Below are 20,688 nucleotides of genomic sequence, written 5' to 3'. Positions count from 1 at the left end.
AAGGCATTTGGGTCATTTCACAGCCCGTGTATTGAAAGTATTTAAAACTCCTTCTGCAGGCAAGTAGGATTGTAACATTAGCCTGGCTGACCTCAGAGCTGCTCTTAAGTTCCTCAAGGGCCATCTCACCCAAAATAGAAGTTTGTAACTTGTATTCTGCCTGCTGGACTGTCTCTCTCATTAGAGATTTCACTCTGTGTGTATGTTGGGGGGAGGGGAGGAAGGGAGAGCGTTGGAACTGTTCTGGTGCCAGCATCTGGCTGGAAGTGGTTCAGGGCCAGCCTCGTCCTGTTTCCCAGCACTTTAGTGTGGTTTCTGCTCAGGACTGAATTGCTGGTTAGTGCTGAGTGTTTTTGTGACACAGGGCATGATCCTCACCTTAATGCATTCACTTGGCTGGGCTGTAATACCCAGTTATTTCCTTAAACACTGATCCAGGTAGTCCTGGGAGGGACTTTGTAGCTGTTACTGACATCTGCCATCAGCCAACTTTAAAGATTGCTCTAGATAGCCTGGGCGGCTGTCATTTATTCAGTCAGCTGAGGCCTTTAAAGCAAAAGGAAATTCCGACTCGAAACCACAGCACCAACTCTTGCCTGACACTCCAAGCTTTCGAGGCCTCTAAGAATTTTGGGTCGATTGGCCAGCCCAAGAATTGTATGAGTCAATCCTTTCAAACAACAGACAAACAAACAAAACCGACCAACCAACCAACCAACAACAAAACCCCAGGCCTCTGTCTATCTAAACTCAGTGGTTGTCTGTCAGAGCCTTGCTATACACGAACCCCTAAAAATCATTCATCCCCTGATCTCACTTTCAAGCGGGAATGCCAAACTCAGCATGGGGCAGTGTGCTCAGGTCTAGGAACCGTGAGTTAACAGGCAGTCCCTGATATGGGGTAGTGGCTTAAGGTAGGAGGCATCCCAGGGGAATGGAACACTCTTGCCAGGTATCCAGAGTACACAGGCTCTGTGATGCTGAATGATAAGGAAGCAAGACCCAGAGTACCAGGAGAGCCACACCCTTGAGAAGAAAAAGCTTTCCTCCCTGTGGGTGACTTTCTCCAGAATTCCCCTTTCTGGTGGGTGAACACCCCTCCGACATGACCTCACTTCTTTTCCCAAAGGCCCGGGATTTCCCTTCAGCCTGGGAAGGCCTGGTTTGGGTTCCTTACTGAACAGAAACGCTTCAACCGGGAAGGGCTTCTTAAAGAGAGGGGACAGAACATTTGCTCTTTGCAAAGACTCAGTTCAGCACCTTTCAAATCACCTTTTCAACTGTGTTATCCTGTTGTTTTCAAGTTTCATTTGAAAAGAAATACAAAGAGAGTAGTGAAGAAACAAGACCATCAGAAAAGTGTGTTAGTCTTTCCCGGAAACAAGTTGGTACAGGCCCCAAAAGGCTGGGACAGCTGTCACCGTGGCTCTCTTCCTGAGAAGGAGCAAGCATGACCAGCCCTTTCCTCTTCCCCTGGGATGGGAGAGTGGTGGCAAAAAGAGAAGAAAGGCTTCATATTAGTCACCACAATCTGTGTGTGCTGCCAGAGTTCAGGCAAAGTGGTTGAGCCCAGAGAGCACCTGTGGAGAAAGGAAAGCAAGAGTCACTTTCCTGTCAGACGGCAGGTTTTCAGTTGCCATAAGATGGTCTCCATAAGTGCACAAATCTGTACTGAGTATGATTTACAGATCACCAGAGTGTTGCAAGACAGCAAACTTTCCAAACTGAAGCTCGGGCATGGCATCCCTGCAGCTTCCATTGACTTTCAGAGCTGCTGTTATCTGGGAACTTCCGTAGCCTGCCACCAAATTACTCCTATGGGGGGTGGGGAATGTTTACGAATCATAATGCCATGCAGATATCTGCCATGGAAGAGTCATTCCTTTTCCCCAATGGGATTGTGACCCACAGGTTGAGAACCGCTGCCTTAAAGCACTCCTTGACCTTCACAGAGTTGGGGGGTTGGGAGGGTAGACATTTCCAGTCCATGACCCCTTAGAGAACCACCATATCTAAGCCACAGCAGCCTCCTCTCAGCCCTGACTTGGTCAGCCTGGATACAACCACCATCATCCTTCTGAGGAAAACAGGAAAATGGCAGACACTCCTTAGGTCGCCATCCTACCTTCCATTGCAATGCTTGCTTGTATGGTTTGGGAGGAAAGATGTCACCTCAGCTTCTAGAAAGAGTCCTCTCTCTGTTCAGTGGGCTTCCTTCTCAGGGTACAGCATACATTCCCTCAGTCCACCACAGGCTCTCTCGCCTTCCTGAGGGGCAACAGTCTCACTTGTACTCAAGGACAGACCCCTCTAGTCTTTTACTCCTGTCCTCAAACATTGGTTATGAAAGAGAAATATAAGCTGCCTTGGGGTAGGCGTGCCTTGATGAATGAGGCCATCCCCCCTCCAAACACAGGAGCTGACCCTGTGCTGAGGAGCAATTGGGTGAGAGGCTTTCTTTCCCCACAACCCTTCCTTCAGGTTTCTCAAGGGAATTCCTGCAAAGGACCAGCCATGTGGACGTCTTAGTAGACATTTTTTTTTTAATTGCTATCAGGAATGGGAAAGGCCGTGTAGACACAGATACTTACACCAAGGCAGTTTGAGACATCAGTTACAACTCTTGCTCCACAAGGAGGACTTCGCGTGGGATGCTGTGTGGAAAGGGCTTGCTGCCCTGCGCAACAGCCAGCAGCCGCAGGGGGCCGTGGCTCTCACGCGGCAGCGTGGCTGGAAGCAGCTCGACAAGGGGAGACCTGAGGCTGGAGAGTCCTCCCTTGCCCCTCAGCGCCTGCGCGAACTTAGCGGGATCTTGCTCCGTCTGTAGAACGGGACTAACAAGGGGTGGAAAGCGGAGTGCGATTCAGGGCAGTGGCGGTAAAGAATACACACCCAGTTGACTGTACTTCCCCTGTGGCTTCCGCTGGGCATTATCATTTGGAGAGATGAAATAATAATGCCTCCAGCGGGTCAGTCCTCAACCTGTTTCACAAAGATTCTTATACATCTGTCTCCATCACTCATGAAAATCTTATATAATTACACTCTGTAGCTTTGATAGCTTATGCATAAGTGTATATATGTGCTAACTAAGTGATGCATTCATAATAGCATGTGGAACTCACTCTTGCTGCAATCTCTCCCTCACACACTTGCTTCCCCCCCCCCCCCCCAAGTCTAAGGACACACTTTGGGAAACACTAGCTTCAGTTCTGGAAAAAAAAAAAGTTATTTGAGTACAAGTCAAGGAGACTGTCTAGCTAGTTGTGGGAGTGTGGAGAACAGGAGTTAAAAGAGGCTTCTTGGCACTGCTGGAGGTGTTCAAGAGCAGGAGGCAAAGCCAGGCTAGGGAGAACTTGGTGTACCTTGCCTGTGAAAGGCAAAAGTCACCTTGCTGTGAGTTAGCAACACCCACAGGTCAATTAGACTGTCACTCTCAACACAGAAAAGAGGAAGGAACTACTATTATGCGCCACCCACTGCTTCCTTCCTCCCAGCTCTGATGTCATCAAACACACAGAACACTCAAGATCCCACCTGTCATGCAGTAGACCTAGCATTGCCAGGGTGCCAGTGCATTCACAGAGAGAGATGGGCACTGGGCATCTATGAGAAGAGTAGAGGTCTGGGTTGTGGGGGGCGTGGGAGAAAGGGAGGGAGAAACAGAGAGAGAGAGAGAGAGAGAGAGAGAGAGAGAGAGAGAGAGATCAGGTCAGGCAGGGGACTAATAATTGACAGGCATTTGCTATAGCAGAGAGATGGAAGAAGGGCATTCCAAAGACAAGGGTTCACCAGGTAAGACAACACTGTTTGCGGGGTGGGACAGTTGAGGAGTGAATTTGGTCAGAGTGTATAGAGACAGGGTAGGTGCAGCGTAAGTTAGATCTGGAGAGCCTTGGAAACTTAAAAGGCCACCTTGCAGTCTCCATCCATCCATCCGTCTCTCCATCTGTCTGTCTATTCATTCATTATCTACAAATATTGAATGAGCATATCAGTTAGGGAGGAAAGTGTGTTTATTTCACTTTCTCTTCCACAAACGTCAAAACAGGAAATCAAGCAGATCATGGACCTGGAGGCAAGAGCTGATATAAAAGCCGTTAAGGAATTCTATGGCTTGCTCCTCAAAGCCTGTTCAGTCTGCTTTCTTGTGGAATGCAGACTGTCCCCACCCACACTTGGACTGGGCTGTCCACCACCAACCTCTAGTGAAGAAAATACTCTACAGCCTTGTCTGCCTACAGCTGTATCTTGTGGCTTCATTTTCTCAGCTGCTTCAGCTGAGGTTCCCTCCTCTCAGATGACTCAAGTCTGTGTAACGTTGATTACAAACGAACAAACAAACAAAAAACTAGCTAGCACAAGGAGCATTTTACAACAACATACCAAACAGTCTTCTACTGAATGCTGGATGCTTGAAGATAGGACAGTGATAAAATAGGTAGTACTCTCATTCTTATGGAGCTTATAGTTCCGTGGTGAGAGGAGTAATTAACAAACACATAGTACAGTATCAGGTCATGGTAGGTGATATCTCTCAGGGATGGAAAAGGGTGAAGTTTATGCCAGGAAGGGGGGGGGCTAGGCACACTAAAGGGAAAGCCAGCATGAAGAAAGGGTTAGGTTCAATCAGACAGGAGCCTGGGACAGTTCCATAGCTGGATTCTGGCCAAGAGGCAGTGTGGGCAGCAAGAGACAGCAGGAGGAAAGGATGGTGGTATTTGGGCATCTGTAGAAGTCAAAGCCTTATCCTACTGTGATGGAAACCTGGCTTTCACTCTGCTGGCAAGGCATGGTGAAGCTGTCCAGGTAGGGGTTTCCAGAGTAAGGGGACATGAGTTGCCATTGAGGAGAGTGGGCAGAAGGAAATTTTCCGTGGAGACAATCTATGTAAATCTGAAGACAAGGGGCATTCTGCGTAGTGTTAAAGGTCCAGAGCCCCATCTCCCTCCTCTTCCTCTTGCTGCCCTAGGTACCAATGAAAGGGAAAACTCTGTGGAACTCTCCAAATACTTGACATTGGGAAAGCGGCTAGGGATAACAGATGTGTAGGATTGCTACAGATGATGCATATAGGACGGGAGTTCAAGGCTCTTGACAGGAGTATGGCCCCAGAGGAGCCAACTGAAGGCTTAGGCCAAGAAAGGAGCAGTGTAAATGGGTGGCAGGAATGAACAAATGGCTAATATACAGGCATCTAACACAGGCTGAGAAAAGAGGAGCAGGGAAGGGGCAGAGGAAGTGAGACAAATTTGATAGTTTGGTTTATGGTTCTCAGGTCACATATGCTGATGCCGGGCACAGCACTCTTAAGACAGAACTCTCTGTGCCAGAGAGCGGGCATTGTGAGATTTGAGACCTAAGAGAAGTGCTTTCATTTGGAGGTGTGGTCAGGATGGAGGTGAAGAGGCAGAGAATAACTTCTGTTTGCTGCTTGCTCTCACTTAGGGATTGGACCCAGGACCACGTAAGCTGGAGTTATCTCCTTGGGCCATATTCCCAGCCTTTTCTATGTGATGAGTGAATATTATCAAATGGTTGGATTGAATTTCTGTCTTCTTTCCATGTCAGGCATATTTATTTTATTGATTTATGTTTTTGAGACTGAGTCTCACAATGTAGCCCTGGCCAGCCTAGAACTCACTATGTAAATCAGACTGGCCTCAAACTCAGAGATTTAAACTGCCTCAGCTTCCCAAGTGCTGGGATTAAAGGTATGCCACCACACCTGGCCTTCCTTAACACTTTTTATCTATGACCTTACCTATCATACATTGTCAATAATTTATCATCTGTCTACCCCCTTCAAAATACAAACTAGACAGGAGCAGAAACATCTTCCCATTGAATAGCCCCAACACATGGAAAAGTGCCTTCAAAGACCATTTGTCTGGCTGGCCCTACCTGCTAGCCTATGATCTCTTGCTGAAATGTCTACATAGAGAAGAACAAAATATCCTATAGAGGAAAAAAAAATTCCTTCAGAGAAAATGAAATCTTCCTTGTGCTGTTCAAGGATATTGGCAACTATGAAAAATACAACATTTCCTTTTTTGTTTTTGTTTCCTCACATTAAAAAGTACCAATGTTATAATGACTGAGATTTGGGAATAGGACGAATGCAAGTATGACAGGTATTTTAGCAGGTCTTTGTTCCCCTATAGAACAAATGAGGCAGACGTCATATTGCAGCATGTTATAATGGAGTTGACCTCCACTTAGTAATGTCAGCTGAAGGTCCTGGGAGCCTCAGTGCTTTAGAAATAATAGGGACAAACCTTCCCGGGGGCTGCAGACACCTCCGTTTTGCCATCTGGACAAGTTGGCCTCCCAGGACTCCACTCCTTCATCTTTTAAACGTGGATGATAATGCTTGTTCTCTGACCTCACTGCACAGTTATCGGGGACAGAAAACGAGTCGTGGAAATGAAGCTGTTCGTAAGGATTAAAAACGCTAGGTGGGTGGAATTACAAATCACCACGCAGTTATATCCGGCCATCTCCGCCATGGTCATAACCCGGCTGGTAGGGAAACTTCCGTCTTCATGCAGCCCTCCGGAAAGCCCCAAGCTGGGGAGAGGAAGCAAGATCACTCTGAAGCTGGTATTTTTCTGGAATCGTTATCAGGAACGTAAGTGGACAGTTCAGATCTTAAGAGCTCTAAAAGCTGTATTTGCACAAGGAGAGGCCAGAAGGAACAAAGGCTGTGCTGAGTGAAGGCTGCATTTCTTATCTATGCTTTTTTCCCCACTGGCTGGATAAGGCCTTTTGCACTTTAGAATTGGGAAGGGGGTACAAGCATTAAGTATATGACCCAGACTCAAAACCTTCCTGTGTCAACTGCAGATAAGGAAACGTTTTTCCCAGGAGGCCTGACTCAGGTATCTGGAATGCAGACATGGCTATAAATAACACAGGTATTCGGCACTCTTAATATTTTTTTCCACCTGAGTTATTTGGGGATTTCAGTTTACCCTAGGTAAATGATTAGTGGATGCCCTTGTAGAATAAACGCTGTGGTGTGAGGCAGGTTTGGGAAGAGCATCGACCATCTGTGCCATTCCCTTTGTCGGCCAGAGACTCACAAGCAGCTGGTATCTTACTCAGAGACTCTCCTATGAATGGGCTCACTAAGGATTCCTCAGAGGCAAACAGCAACTGCTTAAATGGTGGCTACAAAGACTAGGAGTTTGCCATAGCTGCCCTGAAGGACAGACAGTGTGAGTGACTGAGCCCTGGTCCCCACGGGGCTCTCTGTCTCATCTGTGTAAAGAGCGGACTTCCCAGCCTTTAACATGTCACATGCCCAAAGCCAGCCACTGCCCGTCCAGTTTGCCACGCACTGTCTCCCCAAGCTGGCCTTCACAGAAAGCTGAGCCTGGATACATCACAGGCACTCTTGGGCAGACTTTACAATAGTTGGTCACAGTTTTTAGTTCAGTGAGGTTCATCCATAGTAAAGCAGGTCTTCAGATGCCCAGGACTCAAAGGGTCCGGCCTTCGGGTCCAAATCGAAACATGTCAACAACTAGCTGGAGCCTGGCAGTGTCTGTTACCTTCATCCAAGGCATCCAGGGAGATTTCCATTTTTCAGTCTCTGCCACCCTTCTCTGGTCACCTACCGCTGGTCTGCTTGATGCTCTGATCCCTAAGGGCCACTGGAAAGTCTCAGCAACTGGATATACAACACTCCCTGTTAAGAACATGAAAAAATAATCAGTTGAAATGGAGATAGTTATGGTGATAATAGAGAGATAAAGTGAGAGAGGAGCAAGAGAGAGATAGAAATACACACGGGGTGGGGAACAGAGAGACAGAGATAAGATTTGCACGCAAGCATGAAATAGGTGAGCAGAACACTGCTCTCCACACAGGACGCCCTTAGCATCCTGACAAGGAATCAGGAAGCTAGAAACTGGAAGCACATCTGGAGAGACAAAGGATTAGGTACAACAGCTCTGACTAATGGAAAGAAAGGCTACAGAAACCACACATCTGAGCCAGATATGTAAGTGAACATTTTCTAGAAATCATGCCATAAGAAAGTAAAAACAATACGAAATACCTACTCCATCACAACCAGTTAACAGTTATTAAGATCGTTAATGTTCTTTTGTTTAAAGTCGTCTCACTGAACCTTTAAAATCCAGTGCATGGTTGGTACCCCCACATCCCCACTAAGACTCTCCACAAGTCTCATGGGCTCCGTGGTCACATGTGGTGATTGCATATTAGAGAGAGAGTCGAAGGTCAAGACATTGTTGACTAACTTAAAAGTTTACCTAGAGATCTCACGACTACTCTGTGGTGTTCAGAAGAGAAGCACGCTTACTGAGTCCTAATCCCGTGCTATATAAAAATATAAGAATAACTCATTTTAGTTTAGTTTAGGCATCCCAGCTGAATGGTAGCTAAAGGGGAAATCTGTTGAACTGGGCTCACTATCTTGACTCAACTTCTGCTCCTACTATTGTTCAAGGTCAGTCTATTTCTCATCTCTAAAACTGGGCAACAATTGTATCTAGCTTAAGAAGCTATTGTGAAATTTACCAAAAAAAAAAAAAAATGCCTTATGAACGATAAGTGTAAACAATTAGCAAAAGACAGATTAAGTTTAAGCGTGTTTCACTGACTGCCTTCCAGTGAGCCCGGCGCTTTGCTGCTCTACCTGTCTTCATGTCTGTAGTGCTCTGAAGGGCATTATTATGTCATCCTTACAGGGGAGGAAACTGAGGCTCAGGAAATTAAGTTTGGTCAAGTCACACAAGTGGAGAGCAACAGAACCAACCTCAACTTTGAAAATAGGTTTGAGTTTATTCATGGCAGAGAGAGAATGAATCTAAAGGTTCGCTCTCTGAAACATTTCTCTTTATGTTTTAGAGATGAAGGAACGGAGACTTTACAATTGTAGGAGCACACACACCCTCATTGACAGCAGGAGATCTTATAATTGGGCACACCACAGTCATTCTGGTTTTGTCCGTTGAGCCCTCTCAGCTGGTGTCTTCCGACCACTGAGGTTTTTGTTTATGTTTCAACAGACTCTCATTATATGACTCTAGCTGACCTGGAACTTACTGTGGAGACCAGGCTGGCCTGGAACTCACAGAGACCCACCTGCTTGGGCAGTACCAGGATTGAAGGTGTGCACCAGCACACCTGGCCTTAGGGTCTCAGATAAAAAGCTAATCCTTGAGGTTCAGCCTTTTCAATGGAGGCTCAAGGCCTCAACCAGACTATGGCTAAGTCCTTAACTATTGCTGAGGATGTTTCAGTTGGCATGAGTGTACCTCAGTTCCTCTCCATATTCCCTGAGGAATCTTCACTGAGACCTAGCTCCAGCCTGGCTCACACAGATAAGCCCAATGTTGCTTCTACCTCAGCAAGAGACAAAATTGGTCTACATTTTTTTTCCATTTCCTTGCCAAATCTTCTTGCCAAGTAGCCTGACTGGCGGCAGGTACACTTTGATGCTTCCCAGTGCAGTTCCTTGGTGCTCACTGTTCCTGAGTGTCCCCTGTCTTGATAGCCCTTCCAGAATCATTCAGATAGGTCAGGCTGGCTACTTCAGGGAGGAAGTCTTTTGACCTCCAGCACATATGCCTGCACCATTTATTTCACCTCATCTCACACACTACCTCATGCTGTCGTCAAACTACTTCACGCAAATTCATCTTATCCAGCTACACAAAGGCTCCTTAAAGACAAGGCCCTTGGAGCCTTGATAGTGTACTTTAAATATTTTATTGATTAAATACACGAATGCACTTCTGTGTAATGATGCTGGGTTTACAATAGATGTGTAAGACCCATTTCATTAAATAATTTTCAAAGTTGAAAACTGCTTGGAATCGCTCTCCTTGAAGCAACAAAGGTCTGCCATGGTTTCAAAGCTTGTACTTGTCTCATTCTCCCCTCTCAGCTATATCTCTTATTCCTTGAATCTGAGTTACTTTCTGGATTTCATTTCTTTTTTAACTCTGATTAAGAGTACTTACTTGGCTAGTGTAGCTGCACACTAATACTGTATATTACTAATACCCCGAAGCAAAAGAATGAAGCATCCTGCAAACTGTATGATCAGAGTGATTCAGAAAGCAATCAAACTATATGAATACAGAAAACCTCGGCCCCAGGTGAAATTAAAAAATGAATTGAAAATAGTGACTCAGCCATCTTGCATTTTTCTTCATTCGACAAAGCAGCACAGAATGTACGGTGGCCGTGAGTCAACTCTTCGTGCCCTTCAAGGTCATGAGTAACTGTGTGTGACTAAGGATGGGGGGAGCGAGTCATACCATGAAGAAGAAGAAGAAAGGACACTCCTGTGTCTGGCTGCCCAGGGAAACGCCCAGTTCTGGGAAAGTTGATCATGTCCTAGACTTGAGTTACCTCTGTACCTCTGTACTGTTTGTCAATAATAATAATAATAATCAGAAAAGCCCTAAGGGACAGTGTGAATTTTAGAGATAGCTACGTGATAACATTCAAGGATCTGGAAGTTCCTTGGGCTCCCAGAAGGTCCTGTTCTCTTCATGTCCACCCTTTCAGGGGCTTTCCTGTTTCCACTGAGAGGTGAAGTTAGCAAATACAGAGTAGTGGGTGGCTGTTGGCAGAGCAGGGCTTCCTCTGGAGTCTGGGTTTCAGTCCCTTAGAGAATGGGTGACAAGTGTTCCTGAGAGCAGGCCTCCAGGTTTATACTTAAGGAAAAGGATTTAAATTCTGATAAGAGAATGCTATCAGACTGCCCCACTTCCCCAAGCCCAGCCCCGAGCCCTCAGCTTTTACTCTTGCTGCCAGCAGGGAAAACAGACTTTTGACCACTTGAATGTACCATACTCACCTTGAGCTAGCTGCAAGTTATTTGACTTTCTGGCCTGTGGAATTAGCTACGGTTTGCTTTTCGAGACTGTAATTTAAAATATTCGAAACCTAAGGAGTCTTCTGGCAGTGGGGGTAGGGAGGGCAGTCCATTTTCTTCCTGTTAGCTCTACCACTGTCCAGACACTTTGGTGACCAGCTAGACCCAAGTAACCTGCATCTGAGCTGGCAGGAGCTTCCGGTGTCCATTCTTGCCCTCTAGAGATTCTGGGAGCTTCTCATTCTAGTCAAGTGCATTGACAGGAATCAGTCCGGCCTGTCTGCCCCACCTCCAAGAGGCCGCAAACCTGACTGTGTTCTCCAGGATGGATCTGACCGCCCTGTACTAGTGGCTGTCTTTCCTCCATTCAGCTGAAGCTGAGTCCTGCCTTGTCCTTCCCTAGACTCCATCATCGGAGACTCCCCTCTGCCATCGCTCAAGCTGCTCCCAGCCTGCTTGCCCTCGCTGCTCCTTTGTCTGGAATCCTCTTTCCTTTGATCTTCACATGGATCTGTCTCCTTCAGTTTCATTTTATCACTTCCTCAGGGATGCCTCACCTGGCATTCTGCTCTAAGGAGTCATCTAGGTCACCCCTCATTGCATCACCCAAAATCAATTCTCTGAAGATATTTTATTATTAATTTTCTTATTGATCAGTTTATTTACCATTCATCTCTTTTCATTGAGATATTGCCTGGCAGGGAGGGTGGGGATATCTTCCATGGAAATTACATATATCACACTGTGACCTAGGCTGGCCCAGAAGTAACTCACTATGTAGCCCAGGCTAGCCTCTAACTCACTGTGTAGCCCAGGCTGGCCTCAAACTCACAGCAGTCCTCCTGTCTCAGTCTCCCCAGTGCTTGAATGATTGATATAAGCTACCACAGTTGACTCAATAGATATCTCAATGGGCTACTAGATATTAATAAGTGTTACGGGCAGCGGCCATTTCACATAATCTTTGGGGCACTAAGAATATACAAAGGTCTACCTTCCTTCCACACAGAACTGGCCGCTTGCGGCAGTTATAACTTTCAAACTGTAACTCATCCCACCCTTCTGGAAAGGGGTGCGGGACCATGAGGAAAAGGAATCAAAGACCTTACTGCAGAGAAGCTGTAAGCTGCATTCTGCCTAATGCTAGGAAAACAAAGAGAAGCCTGGAGGCTCAAGGCTTCTCTTCTAGCCAGGCAAAACTACCACCAAGAAGCCTGGGATCCATCTACAGTCTCAGCACAGCCAAGCGGAGTTGAGTGGCATCATCTTGGTTTTTTAGCTAGCTCTGCTGAACGGGAGATGGGCCCTAAGGATGAATGAGGACAGTTGGGGCAGGATGGGGGCAGGTGGCCCAGCAGAACTTGAACCCCAACTGAGAGCAAAGCCGGGGCCACAAGCCGGAGCAGAACAGCTTTGGGATTCAAACTATGAAAGGCAGGGAGAGTGGGTGAGGGTGCTTTTCCCAGCTGGCAAGAAGGTCGTGGCTGGTGGAAGGAGGAATGCAGGGAATGTGGGCGCTGTGATGCACGCTGGCGCTGAGCCAAGGCCGAGGCTTAGCCTTATGTCACTGTCAGATAGGACCCCTTAAGAGATGTGTGGTAAGGTTTGCATGAGCTGTCCTGTGTACTCAGAACTGGGCAATAGTTTTGGTCCACCCAAAGCATTCTTCCAGCTCACCAGTTCTCCGTGTCCTCAGCACCCCAAAGCTCCTGGAGGTACCAGGAGGTACCAGGAGACACTTGGCCTCAACAGAGGAGCTGGCAAGCATGGTATCACTATAGCTTGCAATGGCCAAGAAACCATGAACATCCAAGATCTACAAATCGTTTCTGAGCATGTTTGATTCCTCCTGTGGCCTTACCCCCAAGCAGAGACTTTGAGAAGGAAGATTCATGGAGGGCCAGAGTTTCTCAGGTGGAGCAATCAGCGAGAAACATTTGAGTGGAAGTGAGGTCTAATTGGCCCCCACAGAGTGGTGAGGCCTGGGGACATTTGGTTACACACCTGCCAAGAAGGCGCAGCAGACAGGTTCAGACTTACCCAGCTGGAATGCAATTAAGTATCAATGCCAAGGGGGAGCCAAAGGCAACAGCGGGCAGAACAACAGGCCTGTTGTGGAGCCCAGGATCCCAGGAGGCTCCGAGCCCACCCCTGCTCTGCTTCTGCACTGAAATAGGCATAATTAATTAACATGAGCAGACTGTAATCGCTCTGCCCTAAGGCTGCCGTCTACACACATTTGCAAAACACGGAGAAGAGCTTCCTTCCTTCCTACGACACCGTAATTCCCACGGAAAAGATCAAAATGTCTGTAGCGAAAGGGCTCCGTTGAGACTTCAGCTACGAGGCGATTATTTCAGAGTTAAATATGAACACATGTAACTTGTCTTTTATACTGCCAGCCAGGGCATTTCAGACCGGTGTATCAGAGGACAGAGGCTATCCCTCAGCTACTGGCAAGGCCTGGGAAGCCTGGCTGGGATCTTCCACATAGCAGGTGCTCTGCAAGGGTTACCTGAAGGAAGCAAACGGCAGCAGGAGTGAACATTCCTTCCGGACCAGAGCTTAGCTCCGGGAGCAAAACCATGCCATGTGCTATGACAGACATGCCCAGCGACACCCAGACGATCAGGTCCCTTTCCCACTAGCCCTCTCAGGAAACAAAGCAAATGCGTTCGAGTGAAAGAAGGAGATGGTGAAAGAATTCCACCTCTGGCAGGATTCAACGGTGTCCTTTCTGAAAGTGTCACACTTTGATTTCCTTCTGTTTGTTGAAAGTTTCTTGTGAGTGTGCATGCGCGCGCTCACAGGGACAAGTATTGCACGTGCCGGGGCTGAGCAGCCGGAATAGCTAGAATGTTAGTTCTTAGGTAGGTGATCTGGAAACCTTAAAAATCACTGAAAAGCTCTGGGCAATGAGCCATTGTTGTGGAGCCCTGTAGACTAAGAACTGAAGAAGCAAGCCTTGGGTCAGTGCGTGGGGTGGGGGAGGGGCCCAACGAGAAGGGGAGACTTTGTGACAAATGATGGTGACAATATCCACAGTGTTTCCATATGCTTGCTGTGGTGGCATAAGGGATTCACATCTGCATCGAATTTGCCCTTCCTTAAATGAGCCTCCCTGGGGCAGTTCAGTAGAAAATAGCTGGGGATACTGGTCTGTGTGCAACCCAGGCAGGATCAGCACCAGCTTGAGGAAGTCTGTCTACCCCACAGCCTGATGTCACCAGATAGGTTCCATAGGGACTGTCTGGTAGCTCAGACAGTTTCAGGATCACACCAGCAAACAGTAGTGATGGGATCCATTTTGACTGCAGCTGGGGGCTGGGGCCTTCAATGTGTCTTAGGAAAGACATCAGTCCTGAACGGTATCCAGTCACTTTAAAGAGCCCAGCTTACCCAAGACCTTCTGTTTATAGTCATAAGCTTTTTAGTATCCTCCTGTCTAGGTGCTCTAGAATACCACCAGCCCAGAATGCCCAGAAGAACCCACGGGTGGCCCCTGCAGGCCCGTGGTTGCGTTGGGTCGGGAATATATAATGGCGCTACTTTGAAAACTGAGGCTCTTTCCACCGACTGTGCTTTCTGTAATGGCAATGACTCATGTCCCCATGAACATGAGAGCTGAAGGTGAATCATCAGCAAGACAAGAGATCCCTGTTCTGACCCTGAAGACGCAGGTGTAGGAATTCCAAAGCTAAGCCCGACATGACAGGAACAAGCCTGCAGTTCTTAACAGCCCCAACCCCAGCTGAGCCCTGCTAAACCTCAAACAAATTTAATCCAGTTTTTTGGTTTTTTTTTTTTCCCTCAGTGCCTTTCATTTTCCTTTATTACTACCCATTGGGTCAGAAGCAGAAGAGTCAAAACATTTCTGGGGTGGCTGAATTTTCAGGGTGTTTCCAGGCAGACGGGAAACAGTAGGAAGAGGGGTTAACAGATTTGCATTATCAGACAGGCAATTTTCCAGCTCTCAGCCTTTGAGCTTAAATAAATATATAGGTGTTAATGAGACCAGATCTCTGAATAACGGGGGAGGAGGTTTGTTCTCATAAATCCAAATAAGACGCTACCCCCAAAGCACTGACATCATTAGAGAGGACCCTGCAGATGGACCTTCCACACACCCAGGAGTACGCCAGAAGAGGGACGCACAGCACTAAGAGGCCAGAAACGACCTGACAGGTTTAGAAGATGTTGGCACACCTACTCCTAGGCCACAAGGAGAAGGTTTTTACAGCATAGTGTGTCTTTTCAGCCACAGAGAGACAGTGTCCATGCATGATTCCTTTTTTTTTTTTTTAAGTTTATTCAGCTTCATAGCAGACAATCTAAGGTAGGCTGTTGGCATGCTCATCTAAGCTAGGAAGCTAGGTTTACCAGCTTCTATGCTAGCCACAGTGAAAGCAGCAGCTAAGCACTTGCTATAAACGAAGTCCAAACTGGCTGCTGATTCAAGAGCCACATCTGTACACCTCAAAGTAGAGTATGGCTCTCATCTCACCTGCCTTCCTCTTCCCCTTATCGATGGTTCCAGCTGTGCTAGTTGATTGGCAGCTCCTGACACACAAAGCCCCCCCCCCAGGCAACCCACGTGTCCTTTCCCGCGTCACTTACCTCTTGTTGGGCCTCCTCATTGAAAGGACCATTGACTCTCCTAAATGAAAGCCAACAGCATCTCCCACAAAGCTAGTAAATATGTCATGAGTGAGTCAGCAAGCTCCCAAACTCCCCTGAGGTTCCTGACCTCTTGCTACGAGGTTGTCTCTTAAACCAGGGAGGTTCCAGATGATACGTACAAACAGACAGAATTAGCCACACCTGCCTCGCTGCCGTCCCCACTGACTGTGTTTGTGCTGATTAATCTAGACTGGACCGGGAAGTGGCCAGGAGAGCAAAGTGCACTTCTGGGCACATCCCGTGGGTCATTTCCACACTGAGGCTGGCTCTGAGTGTGGGTGGCACCACCCAATGGACTGGGGGCCTGCCTCGGTGGGGCGGAAAGGGAAGAAGAGTGGTACTGGCCTTCCCTGCCTGCTTCCTGGCCACACTGGCCAGCTCCACTGCCACTATTTCCCTGCCACTTTTTAAAATGGCAGCCAAAACAAAAGCACGCCTCTTTTCACACTGTTCTTTAGGTGATTGCCTCAGGAGTGGGAAGTCTGGCTAACACATATGCCTGAAGAGCTAACTGTAGAGATTCCTGCCTGCCATCCTTGACCGCTAGGGGTTCCTGCCTGGCTTCTGCTTCTCTCTCTCTGGAGCCTGGAGAGATCTCAGGGACCAGATGAGTTCTGGAAGCTCTGTGGACGAGGGTAGGGCCCCTTTCCAAACATCCCATTCATAGGCTGGGAGGCAGCCCATTCCATGCCAGCCACACCTAACCCAGTCTAATGAAGTAGAGGCTGTTTTTATCTACCCTGTCTATTGTCCTGTGACTACAGGTTTAGACTCTTTCCTAAATGAATGAAGAGTTGAACTCTTTTTCCTCATTCTGTCCTCTACTTCACCAGCTTTTTCCACAGTTTTCCAAAACAAATGAAAAGAAAAAAATTTTTTTATTGTTTTTCTTGTTTTTTGAGACAAAACACTCTCACTCTCACACTATAATCCAAACTGGCCTTAGACTTCTGGCAATTCACCTGCCTCAGCTTCCTTAGTGTAGGGATTATGGGCATGGTTAGAAAAAGCATTTGTACTTCTATTGCTCAACAGGTACCAAAAGATGCTAGAATTCAGTGTTGCTGAGGACGTGATGGAGGAAGTGGTCTAAAGAGACCACTGGTGCTAATTTGGTGCCTTTATGCAAATTAGATAAAGGGGTGTCTTCCTCAAAGTACTTTATTTTCATTTCTTAGTAAGTGGTTACAATAAACCAACCTACAATGCCAACAAGAGAGTTCTGTTTCCCCAAACACCCCGTTAGGCTATGGTTACCTGAACTGAGTTTACGCCTTCCTCCATCACCTGGGACACTGAGTACTCAGTAAACTTGTGTTTGCTCAGTTATGATAAACATCATCACCAGGAGCAATCTGGCCCTTCCCACAATTTTTACTCATCTGCAGATGACTGATCCTCTAGTCTCTTTAGATCTATGAAATTGGTGCAAGAGCAGTGGGAACAGCACAATTATCCCAGCCCTACAGTGCTACCAGGGGCAGATCTGATTGCCTCTAGCTCAGAGCCAGCTGGAGGAAAAGGGAGCGGCCCAGCACAGGGGCAGGCCATGCCAAGCCCGCTACTAACTGAGATTGGCATCTTCCACCCTATCAGGCTTCTACTGAGGTCACACTGCCTGGGGCCTGGGAAGGAGACGGGCTGAGACAGCCTCCTCCCACATTCCACTAGGCAAGCTGATTAGCACAGGCTATCACATCAGACCTGTAAGAGATGCCCAGGGCTGGAGAGCAGTGGCCAAGAGGACTGCAACTGCAGTTCTGTTCTGCTCTCTCTAAATCCACCAGCCAAGGGAGGTTGTAATTACTCTCATGCTAACCATAAGAAAACTATGAGTCAGAGAAATCAAGTAGTCAACACACAACAAAGCCAGGGGTTATTGAATGCCTACTGTGTGGTTGGAATGGTGTTAGTTCTTGACGTAAAGAAATTGAAATATAATTGAGTTAAAGCATAAATGTCACAATTTCAACATTGTAAATCCCAAACAAGCAATATGTTTGGGGTTGTGAGTTTCCTATAGGATGGGCATCACGACCTCAGGGTACAGGAAAGAGATTGGATCTTGAATTAAGCAGTTAAGAATTTACTGCTTAATTAAGAGTTCAAGGCCAGCCTGGTCTACAAAGTGAGTCCAGGACAGCCAGGGGTACACAGAGAAACCCCTGTCTTGGGGAAAAACAAAAAACAAACAAACAAACAAACAAAAACAACAAAGGATATACAGTGTATGACCAAAGTAACTCTGTGGGTATGTGCAGATATTTCCTGCAAGGGAAAGGTTATGCAAAGGGATTGCTTAAACAAAAACAGGGTTGCTGGGAAATGGAATAAAAATCTGTCATCAGGAAACAGCTCTCTGGGGCATCCCTACACAGTAAGGCAGTGACAGATTGGGGCCAGAGTCTGGGAGGCTCTAATATGAGGAGGGTAAGGCCATTGGATTTTGTTCTGTAGATTGTGAGATGTCATCACGGATTTAAAGTAAAAGCTTTACCGGGGTTAGCCTTATATGTGTGAGTGAGAGAACAAGGCTTGGGGTGTGAAGGAGGGTGAGAGATCGCTTGAGCTCCTTGAAGTGGATTAAAGATACTCAAGACACCTACGTGTGAACAGAGAAGCCTGGCACCGCATAGGCAGGTTTGGTTGGGGGTGATAGAAACACTGCCATCAGTAGATTTGTCATTTTATGGAGGTGGGGATTAAAAAAATGAATTGTAAATATTATTCAGTTGCTTGCTCAAAAAAAACAAAAACAAAAACAAACAAACAAACAAACAACAAAACACAGCATTTCGTTTTCCTGAAACACGTTTGCAAAATAAGGGAATAAAATTTGTGTTACCCAGGGACCTAATGGCAGGTGGGGGTGAGGGGAGAGATTCTGTCTCAGAGAGTTATAAAGTTTTGCATTTGCCAATGCCTCCAACCTGAGAAGTGACTTTGCTATTCTTTTAAAATGTCACACTTCCAGTTGTGTGTGTGTGTGTGTGTGTGTGTGTGTGCACGCGCACAATTTTGTCCATTTCTTTCAGCAATGCATCCATAATTTAATAAGCTGACACATGAGGGTAAGTCTAGTGATTTCCAATTTTCTGACTTCTCTTCTCACAAATAGCATCAGAACCTCTATTTGTCCCGTATAATTAATTATTGGGGGGGGGGGAACCAACAATAGCAGCAAAGGAAACAAATTTATTCAACAAAATATTCCTTTCTCTGAACTTTGATGAATGAAAATGGTACTGTTGAAGGTACTGCCCATACGGAAGGGTAGACAACCAGAGTTGTTTACAAGTCAATAAAAACAGCTGGTGTATGGGATATTCAAGTGTTAATCACCATCAGTGATCAATGGGCCATGCCGGAGTGAAGCTAAGAAAGCATGTATGGGCTAAACCAAAAAGATGAGCCCTTCTTTTATTAAGAGGTTGCTAGTTTCTTTTTGTTGTTGTTGTTGTTGTTGTTTGAGACAGGGTCTCTCTGTGTAGCCCTGGCTGACCTGGAACTCGCTCTGTAGACCAGGCTGGCCTCAAATTCAGAGATCTATCTGACTCCAAGTGCTGGGATTAAAGACCACCGCCCAGCAAGAGGTTCTTATTTTCAAATTTGAAATTGCTGTCAGCACACATTTCTGTAACTTTTCAAACCTCAGGGTCTCTCTTAACATTGGGGTTCAGAAAATTCTGGCAGTATTGGCCAAATCAACATCCAAGAGAGTCAAAAAGTGGCTGCTTTTCATTGTCCTACAGGGAACCCAACAATTCAAAAGTGTGTGTGTGTGTGTGTGTGTGTTCAAGTAGGTTTCAGATGATCAAGAAAAGGGGGTCTTTAGTTTTGCATGACTGCTATCCTTTCCTGGACACCCTTAAATAGTTTAATGGAAGAAAAAAAAACCCTCTAAATTCTAAAATAAAATACACATCATAAAAAAGCCAATTAGATTGAACACAGTTATCAAAATATTGAAAAGCGAAAGTACATCATAGCAACACATCTACCTCTTTATTAGCACTGTAGGTAACAGGTTCAATGGCAGCCCTAATGTCTACAGTGATTTTTGTCAGGATGCTACATGTAGACCACATTTTGAGACATCTGTAGCAACTATAAACTGATGGGCAAAAGAAGTGGGACCTCTCTTGGTGAACGCTCCAGGAGCTATTATTACAGTGGCTTTTTGCCATACTCTTAAGAAATATTTAGTTAGTTTCAAAGCAGAATTTCTGAAAATGAAGATGCAATTTCTTCTCTCCTTCCAAAATCATAGACCCTGTAAGTTCTGTGAGCAGCTAGACCTCAGGTGTATATTAAACTGTTTCTAGGCAAAACATAAGCTGTCAATGATTACTGGAGTGATTATACAAGCATCTACTCAGACTGAGAGAGACAGACTCACTCTGAGCTCTGGGACGTTGCCTTTGAGCTTGCTTGAGATTGCATGTCGCCAGGTGCCTAGCACAGCTCCTTGTGCAAATGAATGTTTAATGCATGTCTGTTCAAGGAAGGAAGGAAGGAATAGAGAGGCAATGGGGTGGACTGGGCAGATTAACTTCTCTGCCTGCCCTGACATTCTAAGACTCTGACAAAGGCAGAAGGAATTCACCATAGCCAGCTCAGAGCCCTGTGGCTGCCAGGGAAAGCCCACAGCAGGGGCAGTGGGTGTAATTGCAGTGCAGTGGGGTGGAGGCCGGGCTGGTGCTTAGTACCCAGCTGGAATTGTGCCTCTCAGATAAAGATCCTGAACAGAAAGTGGAAGTACTTCAAGCAGTGACCGCACAGGCTAACCCAGGGGCAGGGAACAGCTGAGCTGGCCAGCTGTCTTCATGCAGCTTGTCTACCAGCCTGGGCAAGGGAAGGGGAAACGCATTCATCTGCTCCTTGGCTTGATGAAGAGACCCTTTGTAAGCTTAAAGAGCTTTTGTCTTTTGGACAAGTGTCCTTAGGGAGAAGTCTTGATGGAGGGCACTCTCTACCCTTCTCTCTCTCTCTCTCTCTCTCTCTCTCTGTCTCTCTCTCACACACACACATATGGAGGAAGGGAAGGAGGGGAGAGAGAGAGAAAGAGAGAGAGAGAGAGAGAGAAAGGCTGGAGTTTGAACAGCCTTATAAAATTCCTGACAGAACTAAATGTTACAAAAATAGAC

General features: G+C 46.5%; 1 protein-coding gene and 1 long non-coding RNA gene across 6 annotated transcripts in view; one reads left to right on the top strand and one right to left on the bottom strand.

The window, feature by feature from the left end:
• Itgb6 (integrin subunit beta 6) overlaps positions 1–20,688 on the top strand; it is a 126,797-nt gene that overhangs the window by 10,242 nt on the left and 95,867 nt on the right. The window lies entirely within an intron of this gene.
• Positions 1,286–15,692, bottom strand: LOC110555801 (uncharacterized). Of its 5 annotated transcripts, none has more exons than XR_009593860.1 (4): positions 15,479–15,692; positions 2,592–7,693; positions 2,126–2,268; positions 1,286–1,580 (listed from the first exon to the last, which is right to left on the bottom strand). It is a non-coding gene; the product is annotated as an uncharacterized LOC110555801 (long non-coding RNA). The 5 variants fall into 5 exon arrangements; XR_009593859.1 differs by lacking the exon at positions 2,126–2,268 and having other exon boundaries at positions 2,592–2,834; positions 6,279–7,693; XR_009593858.1 differs by lacking the exon at positions 2,126–2,268 and having other exon boundaries at positions 2,592–6,570; positions 7,557–7,693.

The sequence above is a fragment of the Meriones unguiculatus genome, chromosome 8 (genome assembly GCF_030254825.1).
Source record: "Meriones unguiculatus strain TT.TT164.6M chromosome 8, Bangor_MerUng_6.1, whole genome shotgun sequence".
In the NCBI taxonomy this organism is placed as follows: domain Eukaryota; kingdom Metazoa; phylum Chordata; class Mammalia; order Rodentia; family Muridae; genus Meriones; species Meriones unguiculatus.
The sequence above is the reverse complement of the archived record's forward strand: the minus strand, read 5'-3'. Positions and strand labels throughout refer to the sequence as shown.